At 36.6% G+C, this 12,745-nt stretch overlaps 1 protein-coding gene and 1 long non-coding RNA gene across 3 annotated transcripts in view; one reads left to right on the forward strand and one right to left on the reverse strand.

Moving 5' to 3' along the window:
- The window catches only part of LOC106087780 (ankyrin-3), a 202,317-nt gene that overhangs the window by 82,900 nt on the left and 106,672 nt on the right, over positions 1-12,745 (reverse strand). The gene's annotated exons all lie outside the window — the stretch shown is intronic.
- On the forward strand, positions 11,231-12,011 carry LOC106087782 (uncharacterized). Its single transcript, XR_001221319.2, has 2 exons — positions 11,231-11,484; positions 11,633-12,011. It is a non-coding gene; the product is annotated as an uncharacterized LOC106087782 (long non-coding RNA).

The raw sequence follows: 12,745 nt of genomic DNA on the forward strand, positions 1-12,745 counted from the left end.
TCCACTGGATATACTGCCGCATATTTGACATTTGGGCGTGAATTGAGGACACCGATGCAAGTTCAAACAGATCTAAAAGCTATAGTAAAAGCAGAAAATTTCGTACCTCAAATAACACCTCACCTTCTTCGACTTGCTGATAGCCTTTCCCTTGCAATGGAGTGCCAAGAAAAGATGCAAGACAGAAACAAACTATATGCAGATTTGAAACGCAGACCGCAGCAAAACTTTGAAATTGGTGACAGAGTGCTTATTTCAACGCACATTCTTAGTAAGAAAGATAATAATCTCACTTCAAAACTGGTACCTCGGCGTGATGGACCATATATAATATTGAACAAAAAGGGAACCTCGTGTTACACTGTAGCTTCAATGGATCAACCCAGTGTTCCAATAGCAACTTATCACTCATCAGACCTAACCTTATATGAAGGAAATACTGATAAACCTCTTTATAAACTCAAACGTAGAGGTCGGCCTAGGAAAGCCTCTTCAACAGACAACACAGAGCAATTTGAAAATGCAACTGCGACGAACAAGAATGCAACTACTACAAAGCCGATACTCAAGCCTAAAAACGTTACACCCAATGACACAACACACATAATGCAACAACCCATCGAAAATATACCACCTTCAACAAATGCCACAGAAGGTAATACTACAATGAACAGAAGGTCCTACCGCAACCGACGACAGCCACACAGATACGGGAATGTCCTGCCACATCATCGGGACGATTTCTGAGGCAGAGGGGGAGCATGTAGAAGCAGCTTTTATATAAATCACATTGAAGATAATTATATTTTTGATATTATACGTAATGCACTTTAATTTTATTTGAACTTAGATTTTTGCTTGAGTGTAACCAATTTCTCTTTAACGTTAAATATTAAAACACTCTTTTGAGTTTTGATTTATACCATTGATATTTTTACCATTTGTAACATTAACTTATACCATTGATTTATATACCATGGATTTATTCTCTCATTTGCAATTTTACACTCGAATCATTATCACTCACCTAATAGCATTTGTCTCTTTCTTTATTATACGTTTTGTCATATGATCTATAGTGAGTACTCTCACTCTCGTTTGTATAACATGTTTTCTTTTGTTTTGAGTGTATAACAGATTAAGTTTGTCAAACACTTGTAGGCTTAGTCTTAAACTTTGTTAAAAATAAAATTCTTCTTCTAATAGCATTCAACGAAGACAGTTGTCTCATTATTTAAAGCGGAAGAAACTCATAGGAGGACAAGTTAGGACTTTTAAGTCTGACCTGGCCCGTAAAATAAATATAAAATTAAACTGAACATTATCCAGCTAGGACGTTTCGTCTGGTTAGGATTTGTTCATAAAATTCATAATTTAATGAAATATAAAACCACTAGGGTTGGACCCTTAATCTTGCCCTCAAAACTGCTAGGGTTGGACCCTTCATCCTGCCCTTAATATATCCTAGGGTTGGACCCTTCATCCATTCCCTACACTCTCATATTTCGCCAGATTTTCACCCCAAGAGCCACTGCAAGCGCATTGTCCAACCTATCTTGCCAAAGTTTTGCACAACGCTTTCCTCGACGACTACCACATTATCTGAGAAGTTTGCCCCAAATGGGTTCAGAATTAGATATAGCTCCCATATGTATGTTCGTCCGATTTTGGGTAATTTGCCATAATGTTGTCATTTGTCAACCTAACTTACAGTTTGAACATATTTGCTCGCCGAGGTTCATCAAAATTGGTTTAGATGGACGGTATTATACAGTCGTCACCGCCCGATTTTTGCCCTTCCTTACTGGTTTAGCTTATCTATACGTTTGACTATTTACATTTTCCAATTCTTTAACGCTTATATCTGCCTTCAATGTAGTAGTTTTTTTTTATTTATGTCACACATTTTCCATTTATCTTTTTATAACCTACACCACTACTGTGGTACAGGGTATTATAACTTGTGCATTTGTTTGTAACACCCAGAAGGAAGAGAGATGGACCCATTGATAAGTATACCAATCGACTCAGAATCACTTTCTGATTCAATTTAGCCATGTCCTTCTGTCTGTCTGTCCGTCGGTCTATGTTAATTTGTGCACAAAGTACAGGAAGCAGTTTTCATCCGATCATCTTCAAATTTGGTACAGGCATGTTTTTCGGCCTATAGACGAAGCCTATTGAAATTGGAAACAAATAGGTTCCGATTTGGATATAGCTTCCATATATATATGTTCGTCCGATTTGCAGTAATAATGCAATAAAATGGTAATTTGTAAACCGATTCTCTTGAAATTTGGAACGAAGGATTTTCTTTTAACTCTCGACATTACTGGTGAATTTCATCGAAATCGGATTCAGATTTAGATATAGCTCTCATATACCAATATCGCCCGATTTTCACCCCTAGAGCCACTGCAAGCGCATTTATTGACCAATCTTGCCAAAGCTTTGTACAACGCTTTCCTCGGCGACTTTTACAATATCCATAAAGTTTTCTCGAAATCGGTTTAGATTTAGATATAGCTCCCATATATATGTTCGTCTGTTTTGCAGTAATAATGCAATAAAATAGTCATTTGTTAACCGATTCTCTTGAAAATTGGTACGAAGGATTTTCTCTTGACTCTCGACATTACAGGTTAATTTCATAGAAATCGGTTCAGATTTAGATATAGCTGCCATATATGTATATCGCCCGATTTTTACCCCTAGAGCCACTGCAAACGCATTTATTGACCAATCTTGTCAAAACTTTGTACAACGCTTTCCTCAATGAATTCCACAATATCAATATTAGATATAGCTCCCATATATATGTTCGTCCGATTTTGGGAAATATTGCAATAATGCGCTCATTTGTTAACCGTAGTTATTACAGTTTCAACAAATTTGCTTTAAATTTGATACGGGTTGTTTAATAACCATCCGCCGAGGTCCATCAAAATTGGTTCAGAATTGGATACAGCTCCCACATTGTACTTATAGGGTAGGAGTAGGGTATTATACAGTCGGCACCGACCGACTTTTGCCCTTGCTTACTTGTTTAAATGTGGAGGTTGGCAATTATCCAAGTTAAAACTCCAATTCATGCAATACACAAAAACGATAAGTATTTTTATACCCACCACCGAAGGATGGGGGTATATTCATTTTGTCATTCCGTTTGCAACACATCGAAATATCCATTTCCGACCCTATAAAGTATATATATTCTTGATCAGCGTAAAAATCTAAGACGATCTAGACATGTCCGTCCGTCTGTCCGTCCGTCTGTTGAAATCACGCTACAGTCTTTAAAAATAGAGATATTGAGCTAACATTTTGCACAGATTCTTTTTTTGTCCATAAGCAGGTTAAGTTCGAAGATGGGCTATATCGGACTATATCTTGATATAGCCCCCATATAGACCGATCCTCCGATTTAGGGTCTAAGGCCCATAAAAGCCACATTTATTATCCGATTTCGCTGAAATTTGGGACAGTGAGTTGTGTTAGGCCCTTCGACATTCTTTGTCAATTTGGCCCAGATCGGTTCAGATTTGGATATAGCTGCCATATAGACCGATCCTCCGGTTAAGGGTCTTAGGCCCACAAAAGCCACATTTATTATCCGATTTTGATGAAATTTGGGACAGTGAATTATGTAAGGCCCATCGACATCCTTCGTTAATTTGGCTCAGATCGGTCCAGATTTGGATATAGCTGCCATATAGATTGATCCTCCGATTTATGGTGTAAGGCTCATAAAAGCCACATTCATTATCCGATTTTGCTGACATTTGGGACAGTGAGTTGTGTTAGGCCCTTTGATATATTTCTTCAATTTGGTCCAGATCGGTTCAGATTTGGATATAGCTGCCATATAGACCGATTTCTTGATTTATGTTTTTGGGCCCATAAAATGCTCATTTATTGTCCGATGTCGCCGAAATTTGGAACAGTGAGTTAAATTAAGCCCCTTGACATACTTCTGCAATATCGCACAGATCGGTCCAGATTTGGATATAGCTACCATATAGACCGATATCTAGGTTTTAGGTTTTGGGGCCATAAAAGACGCATTTATTGTCCGATGTCGCTGAAATTTGAGACAGTGAGTTTGGCTAGGCTCTTCGACGTCCTTCTTCAATTTTGCCCAGATCGGTTCAGATTTGTATATTGCTGCCAAATAGACCGATCTCTCGATTTAAGCTTTAGGGCCCATAAAAGAGGCATTTATTGTCCGATTTCGCCGAAATTTGGGACAGTGCTTTGTGTTAGGCTTTTCGACATGTTTATGCAACTTGGCCCAAATCGGTCCAGATTTGGATATAGCTGCCATGTAGACCGATATCTCGATTTAAAGTTCTGGCCCCATAAAAGGCGCATTTATAATCCGATTTCACTGAAATTTGACACAGTGACTTATGTTCGCCTTTTCGACATCCGTGTCGTATATAGTTCAGATCGGTATGAGGTATATGAGTATAAGGTATGAAATTTTCACCGAATTTTGATGAAAGGTGGTTTTCATATATACCCGAGGTGGTGGGTATATATGAACATTTGTTCAAATTTAGCATTTTGAGATTGGATATAACTTCCCATATCCATACCAAGTATGGATATTTGCAACAAAATTTTGCTAAATGTTCTGTATAACGGTACCTTTTGATGCTTTATGGTGCAAAGTCAAAATATTTTCTGTTGTAAGTGGTTCCCAAGATGGAACCACATTAAGTGTTTGCCTCCCTACATCGACGGGAGCAATAAAGACTATTGAAACTTTTATGAAATGAACGTTGATACCTCGAGAAATAATTTTAAAATAAAAATGGGATGAATACATTTTGGTGTTTACATGTAAATCGCCAGAAAAATCGAATTATATTTAAAGAGGGGAAAGCTATGATAAGAAGGGCAAATGATATACATACACTGCTCTAACGGCTCAGGACAAACGAAAATTTATTCGAATTACCTCAAATTTATCATTTTACTGCTAAAATTAAGGATTTTGCCTCAGTTACTGCAAGTTAATCCACCGTTAGAGATTGTGTTATGAGTGCTGGCCTTCTGCGCCTCCGAAAACTATAAAAAAACCATTACCATAATTACCAAGATTTGGGTCACATCGCGATAAATTGTTCACAACCATCGACGAAGCCGAAGTGTACATGTTGTTCAAAAGTTGGACATGAAGCGACACAATGAGGAACAAAAGGAACTAACGTTGCTGCAATGGCTGGCAAGGCCAAAGATGAAATGTGTCCAACTGCGATGAAAGAGGTTAAAAGTTCAAAGGATTCTTGGACATAAGAAGGGTTTCCACACTGATAAGAACCGCTGCAGTTCTACTGTCAAAACGACGTCAAAAAGTTTTTAAAGGATTTGGTGGAGCATCGAAGTTGAAGGAAATCTTAAGATGGACGATGACCACACAAAGACTGCTATTTATGTGGTTCTTTATGAACTAATGCCCTATGATGTTCTTTTGAGCATGAGATGTTCGTGTAAGCCGCACAAACGTTTAACAATCGAACCAGGAATTCTCAAAGTGGGAACAGCAGAGGTAAGAGATTTCGATACAGGCAAAGAACTCAGGGAAGAGCAAAAGGCAGCAGTACAGAACTTGCTCGAAGCTCATAAGGAATGCTGAAAATCTTTTACCAAATACCAACCCAAGGAGGAGTGCAAAAAGTTACCTGCCTTCATAAGCCCATATGAACTTTACGAATATAATGTGATGCCTTTTGTTTTTGGTTTTCCAGGAGAGGATTATATGTGTAAATTATTTGGAAACTGAAGCACCGTCGAAATTATGTGGACGAAATTGTAATCCTAAGCAAGTCAGTGGAGGAGGCAAGCACAGTGTTAAATGAATTTTCGGCAGCAACTAGAGAAGAAGGTTTAACTCTAAGGCCATCAAAGTGTGACTTTATGAAGACGAGCGTGCATTTTCTAGGACACATCGTAAGCTCCAATGGGTTAATTCCTGGTGAGGATAAAACGAAGTGCAATAAAGAATTTCCAAGGCCCGAAAATGCATCGGATGTACTTATGATTCTTGGGATAAGGAACTTTTTCCGTAATTTCCTTCAAGATTATGGCAAGATAACAACGCCATTAACACGATTGGTAGAGAAAGATGCAGAATTTACATGGCAGGAACAATAAGAAGAAACATTTACCCAGCTAATGCCAAGAATTACAACAAAGCCAATTTTCACCATATTTGCATTCAGCTAAAGATCACGAGCTGCATACGGACGCATGTTCAATTGGATTATCTGGTATTTTACTCCAATCTGAAGACGAAGGCACGGAATTTCGGTAATTTTTCGACTATATCCGAAGATGCTCAGAGACTGAAAGTAAGTATAGCAGCCACGTGTTAGAAGTGTTGGTGATCGTAGATACGGTGGAGAGATTTAGCGTTTATTTATCTGGAAAATGTTTCTGAATTGTGACAGACTGGCGCGCTGTAGCAACTACGACAACGACTCCGTAAGTGCCCCTTATTGCAAGATGGTGGTAAAGTTGCAGGAGTTGGACTTTGTTATGGTTCATCGATCAGAAGTAAAGATGATGCACGCTGATGGAATGAGCAGAAGCAAACGTTACCCATAAGCCAAACGAAGACTGTTGCTGATAAAGTACTAGTAATCGCTACAAGTACAACCGAATGGTTTATCATGCACAGTCCACTTGGAAAAAGTGTATAGTGGACTGTTCATACTGTAAGGGCAATTTTTTTTTTTGTAATAGAGAAACGCATATCCTCCATTTTTTTCTTTTGGTTGACAATAATCCGCGCCGAAAAGTCTGAACCGATTTTGATCAAAAGTAGCAGAGACTTTCAGATGGGTAGTATAACATTCCATACTAAATTAGCTATATCTAAATCTGAACCGATTTTTAGCAAAATGCATGACATTTGTCTTTGGGCTAAACAAACGAAAGACGTACAAATGACACAGAAAGAATATGCGAACAGACGGACATGGCTACGCCGAAAGAGTAGGAATTTCTGTGCTTACATTTTATCACAGCCATAGTTCTCGTATTGGCGCAGGGTACAGTTTGTATTTATACTCTACACCACCACTGTGGTATAGAGTATAATAACTTTGTGCATTTGTTTGCAACGCTAGGAAGAAGAGCTGGACCCATCGATAAGTATACCGACTTAGAATTACTTCCTGATTCAATTTATCTCTGTCTATGCAAGATGCAGGTCGAATTCATTATTCGATTGTCACAAAATTTTGCACATGACCCAAGGACGAACGCTATTGATTTTGAACAAAATCGGTTCATAACATTGTCTTCTTGGTTTGGCTCGAGGTCATCGAACAATTTGAAAAAACTGGTGTTGGTGTTTTATTTATTATATATTTCGACCACCGCCGGTGATCTTCATCAGGGTTTGAACTAAAAATTTAACAAACAAGTAGTTTTACAAAAAATTTAAATTATAAAAACATTTATACATTTTGAAACAAAACAATCGACTTTTCTTTTACAGCGCACAAGTTCGACTAAAGCTCTTCATTTTTGTACCAAATTCTTGTAAATCTGTGCACAATTGTCTGTTTCTTTCTTAAAGTTCATGCGTTTGTTTGTGGGGGTGTCAATAATATGTAACATTTCTAAAGTAAATCGTCTTTTCTGATTGGATTCTTGTGCTAGTGTGTTTACGTCTTTAAAATTTGGTGTATGCCCTGTTAAAGTGCAATATGCTGCAAGTGCAGTTTTTTGTTCTAAAGGTTTGTGTTTTATTTTTTGTTCAGATTTGTGAGATGATAATCTTGCGTTTAATTTCGTTTTGGTTGTTCCCACATATCTCATTGGACAAAAAATTTGCTCCATCCCCATTACATTTAATCTTATAAACTACATGTGATTTGTCCTCCTTTTTCATCCTTGATTTAGTCCTGCTGAATAGACTATTTAATGTGTTGTGGCTTTTTAAGACAAGCTGGTATTTTTCCCTGTTGTACATAATTGAACTGGTAAGTCTTTCCGAAAACCCTAGAATATACGTCGTTTTCTTGAAGATTTCTGGTGTTGGTTCCCATTCGTTGTGCTCTGCTCTATTCTTGACGAATTTTATGAGGTCCTTAATAGTGTTGTTTGGGAAGTCATTCAATCGGAGTATTCATTGAATTTTCCTTTCGTTTTCTTGATGATATATTTTGTCACTGATCTTTAGTACTCTGTCGATGAAATTAGTAGCCGTATTTATTTGTATTCTTCTCGAATGATAATTTATGAGTCCCCCAGATGCTGTATCTTTTGGATACCAATTTAATTTTAACTTATTTTGATGTCGGTGGACGACAGTGTCAAGATTTGGCAATTCGTTATCTGTTTCACATTCTATTGCGAACAGAACTTGTGTGTGGAAGAAATTTAGAACTTGTAGAATTTCTTTGCAATACACAAAATATATCATCCACGTGTTTGGTCAGAAATCTTGTTTTTTTTTAATTTTCTCAATTGAAGCGTAAAGTTTCCATCACAATATCGGCGATTATCAAAGATTCTTGGGGCAATCGCAATACAATTCGTCAACAGGTTCTTATTCGTTATGCTTTTTATATTCATATTGACTAATTTATTGTTTTTTGCCTGTAGTCCTGAAGTGGGATCGCTTTTTAGTTGCTTATATGTACACATGCCCCCTAATATGCTTCGCATTTCTGTATCATAGTAATTTTTTTGCAATGCTACGGTTTTACCTCCTTTATCTGCTGACAAAATTAAAATATCTATTAGCCTTTAAAAACGCCTTGTTGCCCCCACTGTGTCAAGTATGAATTTCGGTTCAGATTTAGATATTGCTCCCATATATATCTTTCGTCCGATATTGTCTTTTAAGTCTGTAGAAGCCACAATTTTGGTCCGATCTTTACAAAATTGTGCATGAGATGTTTTATTTGAGGTCCCAATACATTTATAAAAATCGGTTCAGATTTAGATATAGCTCCCATAGATATAGCTTTCGTCCGATTTGGCCTTTTAAGGCTGTAGTAGCCACAAGTTTGGTCCGACCTCTACAAAAATTTTCATGAGATGTTTTTATTGATTTCATTAAAATCGGTTCAGATTTAGATAGAGCTCGTTTATATATCTTTTATCCGATATGACCTTTTAAGGCTGTATAAATCCCCAATTTTTGTACCATCGTAAGAAAATCTTACAAGGTTCTATTCGATATTTCAATAGGTATGCAAAATTAAAGAATGACTAGATTTGGAGATAAGTTCTATAGATTAAAAGTAGTACGTAGATTCATTGGTGTAGGGTATTATTTAGTCGGCTCCGCTCGACTTTAGCCTTTCCTTTCTGGTTTTACAGTAAAATTCATATAAATGTTTGCTTTGTATACTAATTTCAAGCTAGAATCTAAAATAATCAACTGAATTCCTTAAAAAACACTACACCCATGTTTGAACGTCATGTCGGCACGGGTTATCGTTAACCGATCGTCATAATAGTTCGTATTTTGCTTATTTTGTTATTTGCAAAAGGAAAAAAAGAGGTTATTCGTTAAAAAAAACTACATTTCGTTTTTTGGAACGCTCTTTGATTCAGATTTTTTGATCGTGGAATTTTTTAATAACTTATTGGGGGTGTATTTTTACGATAAAAAAAATACTTTTTTATGCTGGAAATAAAACGTCCAGTAAATATTTCTCAATTATCAAAACCCACGATGGCTTCTATTTCTTTCCACTCTCTTTTGTGTGGAGATAAATTTCAGCAAATTGGGATGGATATTGTGTCCTTTGTGGTCTTAGCAAGTAAAATATACACACAAGGCCAAAAAGTCATGCGCTCCAAATAAAATCAAAGCTAAACTGAAGGGAATCTGAATCTGATGAATAGGAAACTCAAAAAAAAAAACAAATGATAAAATGAAGTTGAAGAGTTTGTCACATACTACATACATCAGTCAATCAGCAAAAGTTTGTTTAATGAGCGCATAGACTTTAAAACTTAAAAGCAAAATGAAATCGTATTCTCACACAATTCAAATTGCTTTACTATGAAACATTATATTATTTTTTTAAGAATTTGAGATCATCCGAAAGTGTTGTTCTCATCCAGGAAGAAATTTAGAAGTCCTTTTGGAGTGTGAGAAAACCTAGTCAATGAGATAATTAAGCCCTATCAATTCGGCTTTAGACCTGGAAAATCCACCCTGGACCAGATATTCACACTGCGCCAAATCCTGGAAAAGACTCGAGAAGGACAAATCAACACCAACCATCTCTTTGTTGACTACAAAGTCGCTTTCGATACTCCTTTACGTTCAAAGGTATTTCAAGCCATGTCTGAGTTTAGTATCCCTGCAAAACTAACTAAACTAAACTCTGCAGGATGACACTTGCTGACACGCGTTCCTCAGTAAGAATAGGAAAGAATCTCTCCGAATCATTTAATACCAAACGAGGTTTCAGACAAGGAAACAGTCTATCTCTTTAATATTCTGCTGGAGAAGATTATACGAGATACAGATGTGAATAGATATGACACACTAATATAGTAATATAGATAGTCAGTAACTTTATCTACCTCAGCGTCGCCGTTACCGAAACGAATGACACCAGTTTTGAGATTAAGCGAAGAATAATACTGGCAAACAGATGCTACTTTGGACTAAGTAAGCAGCTTAGAAACAAGGCCACCTCTCGACAGACGAAGATTACGCTATACAAGACACTGATACTACCCGTGCTGTTACATATATGGTTCTGAAGCATGGGTACTTGTGAAAGCAGATGAGGCAGTGCTTGGAGTATTTGAGCGAAAGATTCTTCGTAAAATAAATGGACCAGTTTGCGTTAATGAAGAATATAGGCGACGTATGAACCACGAGCTGTATGACGACGATAGCATAGTTACACGCATCAAAATACAACGGCCGCGTTGGCTAAGTTATGTTGTCAGAATGGATGAAGAAACTCCAGCAAAGAAGTCTTTTGAAGGCAAACACGATAGTACACGCAAACCGGGAAGACCAAAAGCCTGATGGAAAGTGCAAGTAGTGGGAGACACCTCGAAACTTGCTGTCAGAGATTTTACAATGAGCGCATTAGATCGAGGCGCTTGGAACGCTATTCAACAAATGTTCTGTCATAGTTAATAAACAAAAAAAAACGTACGTAAAATTACTAATATGATCGTTTTACGAAGATTGTACAGACATACAGTTGTTTGTTTAAAACTTGCCAAAGAATTGTAAGAATGACAAGTTTGAAATAGTTTTTCTGTGTTTTCGTTCTGTAATTTTATATTTGGCAACTGGGTATGGTAATCGGACTTTGTTTTCAAATAAATAATGTCGGTCTCTCCTCATAATGGCGATCTCTCCTCCTTTCTGGCAAAACCTTCCTTGGAAATGTTTCGAACACAATCGATAATGCCAAATTGTATACAGTCAAATGCGCTACATTGAAGGCCATCGAATTGAAAAATGCAGTCCGTTTAATTGTAAGCATATAATTACGTAACCTCACGATTTTAGTTATAAGTAAGCTATAGCGACTAATTTCACAGCACACATAAGGAGAAATTTTTGTAAATCATCATCGTTAAATTAATATTTCATCCGAACTTTATTCGTTTTTACAAATTTCAGTTAATTGAAACGTATTTCAATTAAACGGGCTTCGCATAATCGTATAGATACATACATATACGTACAACAAGATTGCAATGTCTGATAGTTACTGATTTTATTGAAACAAATATCCCAACCCTCAACTAAATCTGTTCACATGAACAACTGTCAAAGTCCTATAAAAAATGTATATGGAAAATGAGAGAAATAATTGAACGCTGTTTTTACATTAGGGACTCAAAAAAAACAAATAAAGAAGTTTCTCAAAACTATTCCCAGGCTTTACAATAAATTTTGCTGTCTGATTATGTTTTATTTTCCGTTTTAATTACACTGCTCTTTATATTTATTATATATTTTTAAATTGTCATCACTCATATTAAATTTTTTAACAGTTTGTTGTTTTTTTTTCCTATTATTCCTTGGACCAAAGGCAATTAAATTAAAATAAGCGAATGCTAAAAATATTTTAATCTGCCCCCTTGTATTACTTTTTACTATTGCATTGAGGTGACCCTGTAGAATAGTTGGTAGCGGGCTCGGACTAAAGCTGGCAAAATATCGATAGCACTATCGATACTATTTTTTGACTGAATATCGATTGATATTTTTCCGATGCATACTATCGAAAATTTTTTGCAAATTTAAACAAAAGAGCTTGCTAAGTTCGGCCGAACCGAATCTTATATACCCTCCACCATGGATCGCATTTGTCGAGTTCTTTGAGCGGTATCTCTTATTAGGCAAACAAAATATAATGAATAAGAACTGTTATGTTATTGGAGCTATATCAAGTTAATGTCCGATTCGGACCATAAATGAATTGAATGGTGAACATTGCAGATACCATTGTGTAATATTTCAGTCCATTCGGATAAGAATTGCGCCTTGTAAGGACTCAGAAACAAAAGCGGGATATCGGTTTATATGGGAGCTGTATCAAGCTATAGATGGATTCAGACCATATTAGACACGTATGTTAAAGGTGCTGAGAGAAGCCGTTGTACAAAATTTCTTCCAAATCGGATGAGAATTGCGCCCTCTAGAGGTTGAAAAAATCAAGATCCCAGATCCGTTTATATGGCAGGTATACCAGGTTATGAACCGATTTGCGCCATACTTAGCTTAGTT

This window comes from Stomoxys calcitrans, chromosome 1, assembly GCF_963082655.1.
Source record: "Stomoxys calcitrans chromosome 1, idStoCalc2.1, whole genome shotgun sequence".
NCBI classification, from domain to species: Eukaryota; Metazoa; Arthropoda; class Insecta; order Diptera; family Muscidae; genus Stomoxys; species Stomoxys calcitrans.